This window comes from Lathamus discolor, unplaced genomic scaffold (genome assembly GCF_037157495.1).
Source record: "Lathamus discolor isolate bLatDis1 unplaced genomic scaffold, bLatDis1.hap1 Scaffold_82, whole genome shotgun sequence".
Lineage (NCBI taxonomy): Eukaryota > Metazoa > Chordata > Aves > Psittaciformes > Psittacidae > Lathamus > Lathamus discolor.
In genome coordinates this window covers 1,185,148-1,195,147 of record NW_027069392.1, presented here as the reverse complement: position 1 = coordinate 1,195,147, position 10,000 = coordinate 1,185,148, and positions in this window count along the sequence as shown.

The following is a 10,000-nucleotide window of genomic DNA, read 5'->3' as shown; positions in this document are numbered from 1 at the left end:
AGGCCAAAACGCTGCGTGTTCCTGAGACAACAGGGCAGCCCGAGCCCACCCCGCGGGGACTATTCGGGGCCGGGTGGTGAAAAGGCCGACGAGAGCTCCCGCGAGCCCCTCTTATCCACAAAAAGCCACCGCGTTTTCAGTTCCCCGCTTCGCGGGCTCCAGCTTTAACGCCGGCAAAAGAGCGACAAGAGCGAAAAAGGAGAGGGAAAAGGCAGAAAGGGAAAAAGGGGGGGTGGGGGGTGGAAAGAGGTAACGGGGGGGGGGGCGGACGGAGGGGGGGGGGAAAGAGGTAAGAGAGGGGGGAGCAGACGGAGGAGGGGGGGGGAAAGAGGTAAAAGAGGGGGGAGCAGACGGAGGAGGGGGGAAAAAGTTAAAAGAGGGGGGGCGGGAGGGGAGGGAGGAGGGAACAAAACAAAACAAAACAAAACAAAAAAACCAACCACAAAAACGAAACAAAACAAAAAAAAAAAAAAACCCAGTACCGCCACCTGGGCCGAACCACCGGGCGCCTAGGCAAGCGCAAGCAAGAGCCGGACGCTGCTAAGGGGATCTCAGCGCCTGGACGTAACCGACGGGCTCGCCCGCCCGTGCCATCATCGGAGCCCCTCGCTCAGCTCACGGACGGGGCGGCGAGAAAATTGAGACCTGGGGATCGAGTCCCGCCACGGTCTTCCCAGCGTTCGAGTGCCGGCCTCCTCCGCCGCCGGTCTTTTTGCTCTCGGTCCACGCGGACGGAGACGAACGAACCAAGCTCGGGAAGCGCCGCGAAAGGCTGCCCAGTACACCCCTCACTATCGACGGCTGAGCCGCGGAGCGTGACAGCCTCTCAGCTAGCGCTGCTGCGGAGACGAGCCACTACTCGCTCCTGTAATACGGACAGACACTTCTCCGCCCGCGCTGGAGCGCAACACCAGACTTGTAGGCTCACCCGGTTGGTGCGCCAGCGACGACGCAATTTTCGATGACTCAACTGGAGGCAGCGAGAAACGGCCGCCTCCTCGACCGCCTCCGGAAGCGACGCGCCCGGCAAGATCTATCGCGGGACCTGGGAAATGCGGCTAAGTCCGCCGCGAGCCTGAAGTCCCCCCCAGAGACGGCGCGCGGAACTCTCCCTGCAAATCCGGCTAAGTCCCGGCGGAGCCGGCTAGACCTGACGGCAAACTGCGGCCCCCACCGCGAGCTCGCCGTCCGCCCGCCCTCCGGGAGGCTCGCAGGCTCGGGCAGCGCTTGCCGGGCGGGTGAGGCGCGGGTCCCTGCAAATCCGGCAAAGTCCCGGCGGAGCCGGCTCGACCCGACGGCAAACGGCGGCCCCCACCGCGAGCTCGCCGTCCGCCCGCCCTCCGGGAGGCTCGCAGGCTCGGGCAGCGCTTGCCGGGCGGGTGAGGCGCGGGTCCCTGCAAATCCGGCAAAGTCCCGGCGGAGCCGGCTGGACCGGACGGCAAACGGCGGCCCCCACCGCGAGCTCGCCGTCCGCCCGCCCTCCGGGAGGCTCGCAGGCTCGGGCAGCGCTTGCCGGGCGGGTGAGGCGCGGGTCCCTGCAAATCCGGCAAAGTCCCGGCGGAGCCGGCTCGACCGGACGGCAAACTGCGGCCCCCACCGCGAGCTCGCCGTCCGCCCGCCCTCCGGGAGGCTCGCAGGCTCGGGCAGCGCTTGCCGGGCGGGTGAGGCGCGGGTCCCTGCAAATCCGGCAAAGTCCCGGCGGAGCCGGCTCGACCCGACGGCAAACGGCGGCCCCCACCGCGAGCTCGCCGTCCGGGAGGCTCGCAGGCTCGGGCAGCGCTTGCCGGGCGGGTGAGGCGCGGGTCCCTGCAAATCCGGCAAAGTCCCGGCGGAGCCGACTCGACCCGACGGCAAACGGCGGCCCCCACCGCGAGCTCGCCGTCCGCCCGCCCTCCGGGAGGCTCGCAGGCTCGGGCAGCGCTTGCCGGGCGGGTGAGGCGCGGGTCCCTGCAAATCCGGCAAAGTCCCGGCGGAGCCGGCTCGACCGGACGGCAAACGGCGGCCCCCACCGCGAGCTCGCCGTCCTCCAGCCCTCCGGGAGGCTCGCAGGCTCGGGCAGCGCTTGCCGAGCGGGTGAGGCGCGGGTCCCTGCAAATCCGGCAAAGTCCCGGCGGAGCCGGCTGGACCGGACGGCAAACTGCGGCCCCCACCGCGAGCTCGCCGTCCGCCCGCCCTCCGGGAGGCTCGCAGGCTCGGGCAGCGCTTGCCGGGCGGGTGAGGCGCGGGTCCCTGCAAATCCGGCAAAGTCCCGGCGGAGCCGGCTCGACCCGACGGCAAACGGCGGCCCCCACCGCGAGCTCGCCGTCCGGGAGGCTCGCAGGCTCGGGCAGCGCTTGCCGGGCGGGTGAGGCGCGGGTCCCTGCAAATCCGGCAAAGTCCCGGCGGAGCCGACTCGACCCGACGGCAAACGGCGGCCCCCACCGCGAGCTCGCCGTCCGCCCGCCCTCCGGGAGGCTCGCAGGCTCGGGCAGCGCTTGCCGGGCGGGTGAGGCGCGGGTCCCTGCAAATCCGGCAAAGTCCCGGCGGAGCCGGCTCGACCGGACGGCAAACGGCGGCCCCCACCGCGAGCTCGCCGTCCTCCAGCCCTCCGGGAGGCTCGCAGGCTCGGGCAGCGCTTGCCGAGCGGGTGAGGCGCGGGTCCCTGCAAATCCGGCAAAGTCCCGGCGGAGCCGGCTGGACCGGACGGCAAACTGCGGCCCCCACCGCGAGCTCGCCGTCCGGGAGGCTCGCAGGCTCGGGCAGCGCTTGCCGGGCGGGTGAGGCGCGGGTCCCTGCAAATCCGGCAAAGTCCCGGCGGAGCCGACTCGACCCGACGGCAAACGGCGGCCCCCACCGCGAGCTCGCCGTCCGCCCGCCCTCCGGGAGGCTCGCAGGCTCGGGCAGCGCTTGCCGGGCGGGTGAGGCGCGGGTCCCTGCAAATCCGGCAAAGTCCCGGCGGAGCCGGCTCGACCCGACGGCAAACGGCGGCCCCCACCGCGAGCTCGCCGTCCGCCCGCCCTCCGGGAGGCTCGCAGGCTCGGGCAGCGCTTGCCGGGCGGGTGAGGCGCGGGTCCCTGCAAATCCGGCAAAGTCCCGGCGGAGCCGGCTCGACCGGACGGCAAACGGCGGCCCCCACCGCGAGCTCGCCGTCCGCCCGCCCTCCGGGAGGCTCGCAGGCTCGGGCAGCGCTTGCCGGGCGGGTGAGGCGCGGGTCCCTGCAAATCCGGCAAAGTCCCGGCGGAGCCGGCTGGACCGGACGGCAAACTGCGGCCCCCACCGCGAGCTCGCCGTCCGCCCGCCCTCCGGGAGGCTCGCAGGCTCGGGCAGCGCTTGCCGGGCGGGTGAGGCGCGGGTCCCTGCAAATCCGGCAAAGTCCCGGCGGAGCCGGCTCGACCCGACGGCAAACGGCGGCCCCCACCGCGAGCTCGCCGTCCGGGAGGCTCGCAGGCTCGGGCAGCGCTTGCCGGGCGGGTGAGGCGCGGGTCCCTGCAAATCCGGCAAAGTCCCGGCGGAGCCGACTCGACCCGACGGCAAACGGCGGCCCCCACCGCGAGCTCGCCGTCCGCCCGCCCTCCGGGAGGCTCGCAGGCTCGGGCAGCGCTTGCCGGGCGGGTGAGGCGCGGGTCCCTGCAAATCCGGCAAAGTCCCGGCGGAGCCGGCTCGACCCGACGGCAAACGGCGGCCCCCACCGCGAGCTCGCCGTCCGGGAGGCTCGCAGGCTCGGGCAGCGCTTGCCGGGCGGGTGAGGCGCGGGTCCCTGCAAATCCGGCAAAGTCCCGGCGGAGCCGACTCGACCCGACGGCAAACGGCGGCCCCCACCGCGAGCTCGCCGTCCGCCCGCCCTCCGGGAGGCTCGCAGGCTCGGGCAGCGCTTGCCGGGCGGGTGAGGCGCGGGTCCCTGCAAATCCGGCAAAGTCCCGGCGGAGCCGGCTCGACCCGACGGCAAACGGCGGCCCCCACCGCGAGCTCGCCGTCCGCCCGCCCTCCGGGAGGCTCGCAGGCTCGGGCAGCGCTTGCCGGGCGGGTGAAGCGCGGGTCCCTGCAAATCCGGCAAAGTCCCGGCGGAGCCGGCTCGACCCGACGGCAAACGGCGGCCCCCACCGCGAGCTCGCCGTCCGCCCGCCCTCCGGGAGGCTCGCAGGCTCGGGCAGCGCTTGCCGGGCGGGTGAGGCGCGGGTCCCTGCAAATCCGGCAAAGTCCCGGCGGAGCCGGCTGGACCGGACGGCAAACGGCGGCCCCCACCGCGAGCTCGCCGTCCGCCCGCCCTCCGGGAGGCTCGCAGGCTCGGGCAGCGCTTGCCGGGCGGGTGAGGCGCGGGTCCCTGCAAATCCGGCAAAGTCCCGGCGGAGCCGGCTCGACCCGACGGCAAACGGCGGCCCCCACCGCGAGCTCGCCGTCCGGGAGGCTCGCAGGCTCGGGCAGCGCTTGCCGGGCGGGTGAGGCGCGGGTCCCTGCAAATCCGGCAAAGTCCCGGCGGAGCCGACTCGACCCGACGGCAAACGGCGGCCCCCACCGCGAGCTCGCCGTCCGCCCGCCCTCCGGGAGGCTCGCAGGCTCGGGCAGCGCTTGCCGGGCGGGTGAGGCGCGGGTCCCTGCAAATCCGGCAAAGTCCCGGCGGAGCCGGCTCGACCGGACGGCAAACGGCGGCCCCCACCGCGAGCTCGCCGTCCTCCAGCCCTCCGGGAGGCTCGCAGGCTCGGGCAGCGCTTGCCGAGCGGGTGAGGCGCGGGTCCCTGCAAATCCGGCAAAGTCCCGGCGGAGCCGGCTGGACCGGACGGCAAACTGCGGCCCCCACCGCGAGCTCGCCGTCCGGGAGGCTCGCAGGCTCGGGCAGCGCTTGCCGGGCGGGTGAGGCGCGGGTCCCTGCAAATCCGGCAAAGTCCCGGCGGAGCCGACTCGACCCGACGGCAAACGGCGGCCCCCACCGCGAGCTCGCCGTCCGCCCGCCCTCCGGGAGGCTCGCAGGCTCGGGCAGCGCTTGCCGGGCGGGTGAGGCGCGGGTCCCTGCAAATCCGGCAAAGTCCCGGCGGAGCCGGCTCGACCCGACGGCAAACGGCGGCCCCCACCGCGAGCTCGCCGTCCGCCCGCCCTCCGGGAGGCTCGCAGGCTCGGGCAGCGCTTGCCGGGCGGGTGAGGCGCGGGTCCCTGCAAATCCGGCAAAGTCCCGGCGGAGCCGGCTCGACCGGACGGCAAACGGCGGCCCCCACCGCGAGCTCGCCGTCCGCCCGCCCTCCGGGAGGCTCGCAGGCTCGGGCAGCGCTTGCCGGGCGGGTGAGGCGCGGGTCCCTGCAAATCCGGCAAAGTCCCGGCGGAGCCGGCTGGACCGGACGGCAAACTGCGGCCCCCACCGCGAGCTCGCCGTCCGCCCGCCCTCCGGGAGGCTCGCAGGCTCGGGCAGCGCTTGCCGGGCGGGTGAGGCGCGGGTCCCTGCAAATCCGGCAAAGTCCCGGCGGAGCCGGCTCGACCCGACGGCAAACGGCGGCCCCCACCGCGAGCTCGCCGTCCGGGAGGCTCGCAGGCTCGGGCAGCGCTTGCCGGGCGGGTGAGGCGCGGGTCCCTGCAAATCCGGCAAAGTCCCGGCGGAGCCGACTCGACCCGACGGCAAACGGCGGCCCCCACCGCGAGCTCGCCGTCCGCCCGCCCTCCGGGAGGCTCGCAGGCTCGGGCAGCGCTTGCCGGGCGGGTGAGGCGCGGGTCCCTGCAAATCCGGCAAAGTCCCGGCGGAGCCGGCTCGACCCGACGGCAAACGGCGGCCCCCACCGCGAGCTCGCCGTCCGGGAGGCTCGCAGGCTCGGGCAGCGCTTGCCGGGCGGGTGAGGCGCGGGTCCCTGCAAATCCGGCAAAGTCCCGGCGGAGCCGACTCGACCCGACGGCAAACGGCGGCCCCCACCGCGAGCTCGCCGTCCGCCCGCCCTCCGGGAGGCTCGCAGGCTCGGGCAGCGCTTGCCGGGCGGGTGAGGCGCGGGTCCCTGCAAATCCGGCAAAGTCCCGGCGGAGCCGGCTCGACCCGACGGCAAACGGCGGCCCCCACCGCGAGCTCGCCGTCCGCCCGCCCTCCGGGAGGCTCGCAGGCTCGGGCAGCGCTTGCCGGGCGGGTGAAGCGCGGGTCCCTGCAAATCCGGCAAAGTCCCGGCGGAGCCGGCTCGACCCGACGGCAAACGGCGGCCCCCACCGCGAGCTCGCCGTCCGCCCGCCCTCCGGGAGGCTCGCAGGCTCGGGCAGCGCTTGCCGGGCGGGTGAGGCGCGGGTCCCTGCAAATCCGGCAAAGTCCCGGCGGAGCCGGCTCGACCCGACGGCAAACGGCGGCCCCCACCGCGAGCTCGCCGTCCGCCCGCCCTCCGGGAGGCTCGCAGGCTCGGGCAGCGCTTGCCGGGCGGGTGAGGCGCGGGTCCCTGCAAATCCGGCAAAGTCCCGGCGGAGCCGGCTGGACCGGACGGCAAACTGCGGCCCCCACCGCGAGCTCGCCGTCCGCCCGCCCTCCGGGAGGCTCGCAGGCTCGGGCAGCGCTTGCCGGGCGGGTGAGGCGCGGGTCCCTGCAAATCCGGCAAAGTCCCGGCGGAGCCGGCTCGACCCGACGGCAAACGGCGGCCCCCACCGCGAGCTCGCCGTCCGGGAGGCTCGCAGGCTCGGGCAGCGCTTGCCGGGCGGGTGAGGCGCGGGTCCCTGCAAATCCGGCAAAGTCCCGGCGGAGCCGACTCGACCCGACGGCAAACGGCGGCCCCCACCGCGAGCTCGCCGTCCGCCCGCCCTCCGGGAGGCTCGCAGGCTCGGGCAGCGCTTGCCGGGCGGGTGAGGCGCGGGTCCCTGCAAATCCGGCAAAGTCCCGGCGGAGCCGGCTCGACCCGACGGCAAACGGCGGCCCCCACCGCGAGCTCGCCGTCCGGGAGGCTCGCAGGCTCGGGCAGCGCTTGCCGGGCGGGTGAGGCGCGGGTCCCTGCAAATCCGGCAAAGTCCCGGCGGAGCCGACTCGACCCGACGGCAAACGGCGGCCCCCACCGCGAGCTCGCCGTCCGCCCGCCCTCCGGGAGGCTCGCAGGCTCGGGCAGCGCTTGCCGGGCGGGTGAGGCGCGGGTCCCTGCAAATCCGGCAAAGTCCCGGCGGAGCCGGCTCGACCCGACGGCAAACGGCGGCCCCCACCGCGAGCTCGCCGTCCGCCCGCCCTCCGGGAGGCTCGCAGGCTCGGGCAGCGCTTGCCGGGCGGGTGAGGCGCGGGTCCCTGCAAATCCGGCAAAGTCCCGGCGGAGCCGGCTCGACCCGACGGCAAACGGCGGCCCCCACCGCGAGCTCGCCGTCCGCCCGCCCTCCGGGAGGCTCGCAGGCTCGGGCAGCGCTTGCCGGGCGGGTGAAGCGCGGGTCCCTGCAAATCCGGCAAAGTCCCGGCGGAGCCGGCTCGACCCGACGGCAAACGGCGGCCCCCACCGCGAGCTCGCCGTCCGCCCGCCCTCCGGGAGGCTCGCAGGCTCGGGCAGCGCTTGCCGGGCGGGTGAAGCGCGGGTCCCTGCAAATCCGGCAAAGTCCCGGCGGAGCCGGCTCGACCCGACGGCAAACGGCGGCCCCCACCGCGAGCTCGCCGTCCGCCCGCCCTCCGGGAGGCTCGCAGGCTCGGGCAGCGCTTGCCGGGCGGGTGGGGCGCGGGTCCCGGCGCTGCCGGGCACTCGCCAGCCTTTTCTCGGCTGTTAGGGGTTGCCTCGGCTTTCCCGCTCCGTCATCTGACAATCCCCCCTGAAACAGCCTCTGGCTGGTGCTGGGGGCCGGGCGGGCAGAGGCAGCAGCCTGGGTCCCGGTGCTCGCCAGCTTGTTTTGTTTCGTGGGGGCTTGGTTGTTTTTTTGGTTTCGCGTGTCCGTCTGCTGACACACAGCCCACCACCCCGTCCCGCCGCGAAACACGCCTCTGGCTGGCGGTGGTGGGTGGGGGGACCAGGACCGCACCAGCTACGCACAAAGAGAAAAATGACCGCGACCGCTGAACCCAGGACGCACCGAAATACACCAGCCGATGCAGCCCGGGGTTCTGCAGATGCTGCGGCGCCCACCCCTCCTCCGCGGTGCCTCCCCCCGCCCCACAACGGGCTGGGAACAGATTGCAAAGATGTTCTTCTGGTTTGTGGTTTGGGGGAAATGTGTCTGAAACTGAGGAGAAGAGATGAAGATAGCGTGGCCGAGGATAGAAGGGAGGATTACGTTGCTCTTGCTGAGCATCCAAACAGGGTTCCCCACCACTGATGTTCTCACGGTTAAGTCTGTGGAACGTTAGGCACAGGTTAACGGTCGGCCTCAATGTTCTCAAGGGTCCTTTCCAAATCAAAAGGATTCTGCAGTTCTAAGAAAAGTTGATGTTTAGACTCAACTCTGTCCCTCGTCAGAGAAATGGCACTGCAGGAAGGCCGTGCGTCTGCCAGCTGAGGGAGGGAGCATCAGCACTTGCTTCGGCCTGTTTCCTATGGTGTTGCCCTGGAGCGCCGAGGAGCCCCGGAGGGAGCCCAGCGGGGCAGAGGCAGAGCCACCTCGGGCTGGGCCTCTGCTGCTGAGCTGGGCCGGGCTCCCGGGACGCAGATAGACGCTGGCGAGGGGGCGGAGCTGCAGAGAGACAGCTGCTCTGCCCAGGCGCAGGGCCGGCCGGGGGGGGCACCGCCTGCAGGCCCCCAGGGGAGACCTGCCAGCCTCAGAGAGCTGAAAGGCACTCCGCAGCGGAGGCTGCCGAGAGATTTCTGCGGGAGAAACGTTCCCAGCCCTGTGCGTGATCAGGCTCTGGGTGCAGGACAATGCAGCTGTAGCTCCTGGAGGGATCTCCTCGAGCCGCTGCCTCGGACAGTCCATGGGATCTGTCAGGAGGACGCTCTCGGTTTCTCTGTGCGGATCAGGAGGAGGATGTGCTGCAGAGCAGGCCTTCCCTCTGCAGCGTCTGAGTGAGAGGAGAAGGCAGGTCCCTCATCCAGGGGTTGGCTGCAGGGTGTGAATGTGCGTGTGCAGCCAGCGGTGGGTGCCCGGCGCTTTCCTTGCGAGCAGGGTCCCCGCAGCTCAGGGGCTGTGTGCCGGGGCAGGGACTCTGCCGCCTGCCAGGGCCAGCAGCACTCAGCCTGCGCGGGGAGCTCCCCGAGGTGCTCGGAGAAGTAGAGGGGGAAGCGACAGGGAACCCCTGGCAGGGAAGGAAAAGTGTTCTTGGCTCCAGGAGCACCGAGAGGGAGCAGAACTGGGCACAGAGCAGGAGCTCCTGGCAGGGACAGCTCCAAGAAACAGAAGCATGGACAGGGAGTGGGGGGGGAAGTGAAGCCCATCCCTGGGGGCGGGGGGGGGGGGGGGTGGTGGTGGTGGTGGTGCGTTCAGGCATCGTTTTCCCCAGCCACCGTGTTTTCGCTGTCCCGCTTCGCGGGGGGGGGGGGGGGGGGAGGCGGTGGTGTCGGCGGCAGGGTTAAATATTATTAGGTGCCGTCACCTCGTCCCCATCAGTGGGCCCTAGGCAAGCCCAAGCGAGAGCCAGACGCTGCTAAGGCATCTCTGCGCCGGGACGTACCGAGACGGAAAAACGGTCGGTACTAAAAACTGTTTGTGCTGAAGTAAATGCTCGGATTACTGCAGGGGCGACGGCAGGGAGGCCTGAAGGTCGCACTGCCCTGAACCAGCTCCCGCGCTCGAGCGGGGGATACATTGAAACCCAGCAGCCGGCGCACCTGGGGCTCTGCAGACGCCGCGGCGCGCCGCCCCGCCCGCTCTTCTCGGCGAAACCCCCCCTCCCCCCCACCCCCAGCCCCCCGCCTTCCCGCCTCCCCCCTCCCCCACCCCCACTCGCGGCGCATGCGCACAGGCACAGAGAGAGGCACCCCTCGCCGTGCGCACCCTCCCCCCCCCGCCCCGCGCTGCCGTTCCGGACCCGCCGAGCGCTGGGTGCGGCCCCAGTCACCAGACGGCGGCACCGCCCCGGAGCAGCAGGGCGGAGGGGCAGGGGTCGGCAGCCTGACGCTCTGCGCCTGCGCGCTCGCCCCCCTCGGCGCCCCTCCTCCCCCGGCTCGGCAAGCGGGTCTCC